General features: G+C 36.7%; 1 pseudogene; it reads left to right on the top strand.

Moving 5' to 3' along the window:
- The first annotated feature begins 587 nt into the window (after positions 1–587).
- On the top strand, positions 588–1,488 carry LOC141499520 (olfactory receptor 1F1-like; annotated as a pseudogene).
- The last annotated feature ends 6,757 nt before the right edge of the window (positions 1,489–8,245 follow it).

Raw genomic sequence — 8,245 nt, 5'->3', positions numbered from 1 at the left:
AAGAATTTAGGTGAAAAACTCCTGAAACCAAGAAATTTTGACTACTGCATGTTATCTCCCTCCTGGAGACTTTTATTTGTCTTTATCTTTCTGCACTGTGTTTTAGCAGACTGGGGTAATGATTCCATCGAAAAGGATGGAAATATGTTGTTAGTAAAACAATTGCCTGAGAAATGCATTAGAAATGCTGAGTAAGAAGGACATGCAAAATCAAATCATTGATATTTATCAGTACAGGTACAAACCCAAAACCCTAGAGCACTTAATTGATTATAACGCTTGACTTCAACTATTCAGGTATCTAACTCTACTTCAGTTTAACCCCCATCCCTGTTTATTTTAAGTTTGAAGGCATGCTAATGGAAGATAATAACCACTGGTCCTTGCCTGTGTCATTTGGTAAGAATAAGATCCAAGAGACAAGAGTTCTTTTAGGCTCTGTTCCCTGGTTGTTCTGGGCAAAATTCAGGAAATCTGGGGGGGGGGGATAGGTGTTGGGGAATAACTAATACATTTTGAACTCTATGTTTTTGACATATTATTACTGTTTTCTTTTTCTTACTATTTAATTCGAGGGATCCACAGAAATGAATCAAACAGGAGTTTTTAATTTTTTCTTTCTGGGTCTATCTGACCAACCAGAACAGCAACAATTTCTCTTCAGACTGTTTTTGGGCATGTATCTCATTGGGGCACTGGGAAACCTACTCACCATCCTGGCAATTTGTTTTGATTCTCATCTCTATACTGTTATGTACTTCTTCCTCTCCAACCTATCTTTCCTTGCTCTCTGTTTTATCTCTACCACAGTTCCCAAGATGCTGATAAATTACCTGTTAGAGAGTAATGTAATCTCCTATGTAGAGTGCCTGGCTCAAATATATTTCTATATTGCCTTTAGTACTTCAGACAGCATCCTCCTCTCTGCAATAGCCTATGATCACTACCTGGCTCTTTGTCACCCTTTACACTATGGCACAGTCATGACCTGACCTCATGCCTTTGTGCCCTATTGGTAGCTGTGTCTTGGGTTTTTGCTCATCTCATTGCAATGATTCATAGCATATTGATAGCTCAGCTATCTTTCTGTACAAATTATAAAACTCTTCACTTCTTCTGTGACATAAATGCCTTAATAAAACTTTCATGTTCTGATGTCCATGTGAATGAAATGTTGGTTGTTCTTGTAGGGGGACCAGTAATTTTAATGTCTTACACTCCTATTGTCTTTGCTGTGTGGAAGGTTCCATCAGTTCATGGGAAATGGAAGGCCTTTTCTACTTGTAGGTCTCTCTTTTTCATGGCACCATCATTGGCATATATTTTAACCCATCGTCTGCTCATACAGCCCGGAAAGACATGATAGCTACTGTGATGTATACAGTGGTTGCCCCTACACTGAACCCTTTCATCTATAGCCTTTGGAACAATGACTTGAAAGGAGCCCTGAAAAAACTTTTTAGCTCAAAACATTTCTTCAAGGGATGATTATAATGGCATCTGTACCATTTCAAAAGAGCTGAATAGTCTAAAGTAAACAGGTTAATGTTTTAAGGTACGATCAATGGATTAGTGTCAACATAGTTGGGGACCTCTAGTGTTATATTAAAAGACTTTGCCATTGGTGCTACTTTATTCAATATTTTAATGAAGCACTTTGAAGATGTAGATGCATGCTTGTCAGATTTGTGGGTGGCATTAATCTCTTTAATTCATGCTTCTTTTTTAATAGAATTGGAATGCAAAGATTTTCAACAACTTGTAATAATGTGTTGAATAAAATAGGCATAATTTAATTGAATTTAATATGAGACCATTATAAAATACTATATTTTGGTGCATAATTCCAAATAGCACAAATATAAGGTAGGAGTGAGGTTGCTAGACAGCAGTTCATAAAAAAACTAGAATTTTAGTGATTACAGTATGTTCCTAAACTTTGATAAGTACATAAAAATAAAAGCTAATATGGTCTTAAGTCTAATGAAAAAAATTAAAATAAGAACACATCCATGTCTGTCTGTTTTACCTATATATGCATATATACACACATATACATCTATATGTTACACACATGTATGTTTATAAATTTATGTTGCATACTTTTATGTATGCATAACCATTTCCCAATAGATAATTTATCAAAAATTTGAACAATCAGTTCCTAAAAAAATTGCAAACAAACAACCATATGAAAGAATGCACTAAATGATAATAAATGAGAAAAATGAAAATTGCAAAAACCTAGAGCTTTTACTGGAGTTGCTGGCTACTTTGGTTTGGTTCTGTTTCTGAGGAATCATTACTCAGACTCAGGAAAACATGGGTAGAAATAAAACAAAAATTCATTTAAAATGTTACAAGCCATAGGAAGGGCAAGAGAGAGAGAGAGACAGACAGACAGACAGAGAGAGACAGAGAGAGAGAGAGAGAGAGAGAGAGAGAGAGAGAGAGAGAGAGAGAAAATAACAGCCAAGCAGCTTTGGCTGGGTCATGGTCAGAGAAGCCTGAGCCGGCCCCAAACTGGAGTCTAGCTCAGGTTTTTATGTCTTTCCTCTCATCCAGAGGGCAAAAGGTGAACTCCCTTCTCCTACACTAGAACCAGAATTAGGTAGAGGGTAAAGACCAAGAGATCAGGATACAAATTTTACATTATACAATGGTACTTTCAGAATGGGAAGGGTCCCCACTCAAGATTACAATTATTTCTGTTACAATCATAATTCTCTACTTCAAGTCAATTTGTATCTCAAGTCAATTTACATCTCCACCCAAAATTCTTTCTGTTACATTCAAGTTGTCTTTATCTTCCCTTGCATCATTACTTTAGATTTTGCAGATTGACAAAAATGATAAAATATAGAAATTGTTAATGTTGTAGGCGTTGCACGAAGATAGGCAAATTGATACATTGTTGGTGAAGCATTCTATTAATACAGCAATTTTAGAAAGCAATTTGTAATAAAGGAAATTTTTAAAAGTGACTAACCTGACCAGAGTCTTTGACCAGAGATTTCATTTTTAAGGTTTCTTTCTTAAGGAGGCTTAGAGTCTCCATTTACATAACTCTTTTCATGACAGCATGATTGGAGAATGACTAAATAGATTGTAGTACAAGAATATAAGGAAATATTATTGCATTTTAAAAAATGAGAAATGTAATATATACAGAGAATCTCAGAAAGATCTATATGAACTGATGCAGAAGAAAGTAATCATAACCAAGAAAACAATATTAATAATGACTCTAAAAATACTAAGGAAAAATAATCTCATACAAATATAAAGTAATTTTTGGAAAATTATAAAGAACAGTCACATCTTGAAAGGAGATATGAAAAGACATTCTTATCCTCCACTTTGCAAAGGTAAGAAGTCCACATTTATGTTGCATAGCAAATATTTTCAATTGTTTTTTATGACTGATAATTTATTCTGATTTTTCTCTTTTGTTCTTTTGTTTTTAAAATAAATATTCTCTGTTATAAGGAATGATTTTGGGAGAGATTTTGAGGAAAATTTGGGGAATATAAAAAAGCTAAATCCATTAATAAAAACTTATTTAATAATGCTTAGTGACTTAATTTTTTTCAGGAAATATACTAAAGGCTGAGAAAATTCACTGGACCAGATATTATTCCATGATCACAAACATATACTTCAGTGTGGGAGCTATGAAGAAGGGAAAAGAGTTAGTTTTTCTCAACTCCCTGTCCTCTTTCACTTTTCATTTCCTCCTCAGTTAAACAGCAAAATGATCCGCAGATTTCTATACAAAAAAAGCAATATATGGGATAAATAGGAAATCATGAGAATAAAAGCACTAGAATAAAGAGTCAGTGGGAAATTATTTTTGTAGAAGTTAGGATTTTAGTTGGGATTAGAAAGAATTCAGGGATCCAAGAGATGGATGTGAGGCATGGAAGACAGTCAGAAAATATGCCAGAAAACAAGCAATGTAGTGTGTCTTATTCAAGGAATAGCAAGGGGACCAAGGTCATTGGATCAAAGAGTATATCAGAGATGTAAGGCATAAGAACACTGGAAAGGTAGGCAAGGGGTTAGCTTAGGAAGGACTTTTATTTTTTTGACATTTTAACATTTTATTTGTTTTCCAATTATATACAGTAGTAATATGTACCCATCAGTTTTTGCAAGGCTCTGAATTCTACAATTTTACCCCCACCCCCATCCCTGCAGAAGGCTGTCTGATAGTCTCTACATTGTTTCCATTCCTCCCCCCCCAAGATGAGAAACCTCAAGAAGAGAGAGAGAGAGAGAGAGAGAGAGAGAGAGAGAGAGAGAGAGAGAGAGAGAGAATTGTACTTCAGTCTGTGTTCAGATTTCAATGGTTCTGTCTCTGGGGTGACTTGCTTTCTTTATCCTAAGTCCACCAGACAAGTTGCTTCAATAGTTTTTCCCACAGTTGCTATTACTAGCTGTACCTCCACTCTATTCCTCCTCACTCTCATTTATTCTATTCTCTCTCTCTCTCCTTTTATCCTGGCCCTGTCCAAAAGTGTATTGAATCTGAGTACCCTCTCCCTCAATCTTCCCTCTCTTCTATCACCTATTCCCCCCCCTTCCCTCCCCCCATTCCCCCTCATCCCGTCCCTTTCCCCCCATCCTTCTCCAGGGCAAGGCAGATTTCCTCACCCTATTAAGTGTGTATGTCATTTCCTCCCTGAACCATTTCCAATGAGAATGAAAGCTCACTCATTCCCCCTTGCCTGCCCCCCTCCACTCCATTGAAAAAGATTTTTCTTGATTCTTATGTGAAATCTCTCAGCTTCTTCTTCATCTCCTGTTCCTTCCTCCCAGTACTTTCCCCCATCACCCATTGAATCCATCCCTTTACCACATCATATCATTTTATTCCACTCCTTCCTATGACCTGTCTATATATGGTCCTTCTAACAGTTCTTATAAATGAGAAAGTTCATATGAGGTATCAATAGCTTCTTCCTGTGCAGGAATACAAACAGTTCAACATCATCAAGTTCCTAATAGTTAGTCCCTCTTTTCCATTCCCTCTATGGTTCACCAGAGTCCTGTACTTGGAGATCAAACTTTCTGTTCAGCTCTGATTGTCTCAGTAGGAAAGTTTGAAAGTCCCCTATTTCATTGAAAGTCCATCTTTTCCCCTGAAAGAGGATGTTCAGTTTTCCTGGGTAGTTGATTCTGTTGTAAACCAAGATCTTTTTCCTTACAGAATATCATATTCCAATCCCTACATGCCCTTAATGTAGATGCTGCCAGATCCTGTGTAATCCTGACTATGGAGCCTAGGTAGTTGAATTGTTTGTTTCTGGCAGCTTTTAAAATTTTCTTTTTCATTTGGAAGTTTTGGAATTTAGCTATCATATTCCTGGAAGTTTTTCTTTTGGGACCTCTTTCAGGGGATGACCAGTGAATTCTCTTGATTTCTATTTTACCCTCAGCTTCTAAGATCTCAGGGCAATTTTGCTGTATTATTTCTTGAAAAACGAAGTCTAGGCTCTTCTCTTGGTCATGGTGTTCAGATAGCCCAATAATTTTTAGATTATTTCTTCTGGATCTGTTTTCAAGGTCAGTTGTTTTTCCGATGAGATATTTCACATTTTCTTCTAATTTTTGGCTTTTTTGGAAGACTTTATTTCTTCCTGATTTCTTACAAAATCATCAGCTTCCTTTAGTTCCATTCTGCATTTGAAGGTGTTATTTTCTTCAGAGAGCTTTTTGATCTCCTTTTCCAGCTGGCCAATTCTGCTTTTTAAGGCATTCTTCTCTCATCATTTGTCTTTTGTTTTGCTTTTTATATTAGGCCTAAACTGTTTTTAACATGTTATTTTCTTCAGTAATTTTTTGCATATCTTTCACCAAACTTTTGATTTGGTTTTCATAATTTTTCTGCATCGCTCTTATTTCTCCTCCCAATTTTTCCTCCACCTCCCTCGATTGCTTTTCAAAGTCTTTTTTGAGTTCATCCATAGGCTGAGCCAATTTTCTATTTCTCTTGGAGGTTTTAGATATGCAAGCTTCAATTTTGTAGTCCATCTGAGTATGTTTTGAATTTCCATGGGACTGAAGTAATTCTCTATGGGTCAGATTCTTCCTTTTCTGTTGTTTACTCATTTCCTCAGCCCAAGACTAATTTACAGCACTTCCAAGGCTTTGGGGTTTTGGGGGGGACACCCCACTGGGACCTTTATTCCTCCAAGGTCTTATGCTCTCTAGCCTGTGCATTGATATGTCAATGGTCCCCCCATTCTTTCCTCTGCCCTAGGCCTACAAGGAGAGATTCAGCTTGGTTATTTAGTATGGAAGCTCAAACTGCAATATCTGAGTGTAGGCAAACAGCAGAGTTCTACCCCATGGAGAGCAGAGAAATCTCTGCAGACTTCCCTTGCCTTCTCTGGGGATAAAGGCTACTTTCTCCAGATTCTCGCTGCAGGTTCTGTGGCTGGCTCCTCACTCCACACTCATTCTGGTGCAACAGAGTTCTCCCTGCTCCTCCAAGCTATTGCCAGTGATCTCTGGGATGCACTGTAGCCACAGCTTTTTTTCCAACCCTTGGGACCTGGTGAAACACACCTTTCCCACAGAACTTCTAAATTATCTTGGACTGAGAAAATGTATCACTCAATCTTTCTGTGGCTTCTGCCCCCTCTAAATTTTGACTAGAGCCATCTTTGCTTTTTTTTTGGAGGTTGGGGGGGATGCAGTTCACGGGAAATGCTGGCCTCACACCTGCCATCTTGGCTCTGCCCAAGGAAGGACTTTTAATGCCGAGGATTTTTGTATTTGATCTTAGGGGAGACAGGAAGCCACTGGAGTTTGTTAATTATTTCAGCTACTTGTGCTTTAGGAAAATCATTTTGACAGCTGAATGAAAAATGAACTAGAATGAACCCAGAATTATAGTTAAAGTTTTGTTCTAAGGCAGAGGTTTTTAATCTTGCATTGTCCCTGTAAACAAAGACAGTGTGATGAATCATGTGATCTCCTCACATGTTTAAATATATAAAATAATATATAATAAAATATATAAAAAATAAAAATAAATGGATAGCTAGGTGGTACAGTGGATAGAGCCCTGGCCTTGGAGTCAGGAGGACCTGAGTTCAAATTTGGCCTTAGATACCTCCTAGTTGTATGACTTTGGCCAAGTCCCTTAACCCAGAGTACCTTGCATCCAGGGTCCATCTTCAGGTCATCCTGTTTCATATTTGATTACTGCACCCAGATGACTCTGAAGGAGACCGTGAGGTTGGTGACAGCACAGCCCACCCCCTCCCACCAATTCACATACTTGTCATGGCATCACCTCCTTGACTTTATAGTCTTCTTTGAGAAGAAAGAACAATCATGATCATCTTAAAATAAATATATAGAATTATAAAATAATTATATTCATATACAATAATAAAAATATAGTTTTAAAGAAAACAAATCTCTTGACTAGAACCTCCTAGTATAAATTGCTTGCTGAACCATTGGACAGTTATTCAGTCAAAAAAAGAGATGTATACATGCGGATATACCTATACACACATACATTCTTACACACATCTATCTACTTGCCTATATATTCAGAAGAAGGTCAAGACTTGATCCTTGGCACATGTCTCTGTGCTACCCTTGGAGCCTTCCTCCTCCATAATAAACAGCTAATATTTATACAATACCTACTAGATGCCAGGTACTTTTAAAATATTATGTCATTTGATTCTCACAAAAATCCCAAAGAAGTAGATAAGTATTAATATTTTTTCATTTTACAATTGAGGAAACTGAGACAGAGACATTAAATGACTTGTCCAGAGTCACAGAGCTATTAAAATCTAAGGTGGTAATCAAATTCAGATCCTCATGATTCCCAGACCTAGCATTTTATCCACTGAACCACCCAACTGTCTTGTTCCTGATAATTTAAATAGATTGATCCAACCAGATTCTAGGTTCTCTGGTGTGCATTGTTGGTAAAAGGAACTTAACTATACCATTGTTCTCTCCCCATCTTTCATAAACCCCTGGCAATGACTCAGTAATTACATCAAATAATTATTCAACAAGCATACATTAAACACCTGTAGTTTTACCAGGTGCTTACTAGATAAAACTTGAGTATATAATTAGACTAAAGCAATATTTGTCTTAAAGAAGCTCATATTCCATGGCAAAGGCAAATACAAATCTAAGTAAAAGCAGAATACCAATAATAATTAATTCAAGAATATTAATTGATGTAAAAAGTAATTCCATA

Source organism: Macrotis lagotis, chromosome X (genome assembly GCF_037893015.1).
Source record: "Macrotis lagotis isolate mMagLag1 chromosome X, bilby.v1.9.chrom.fasta, whole genome shotgun sequence".
Lineage (NCBI taxonomy): Eukaryota > Metazoa > Chordata > Mammalia > Peramelemorphia > Peramelidae > Macrotis > Macrotis lagotis.
The sequence above is the reverse complement of the archived record's forward strand: the minus strand, read 5'-3'. Positions and strand labels throughout refer to the sequence as shown.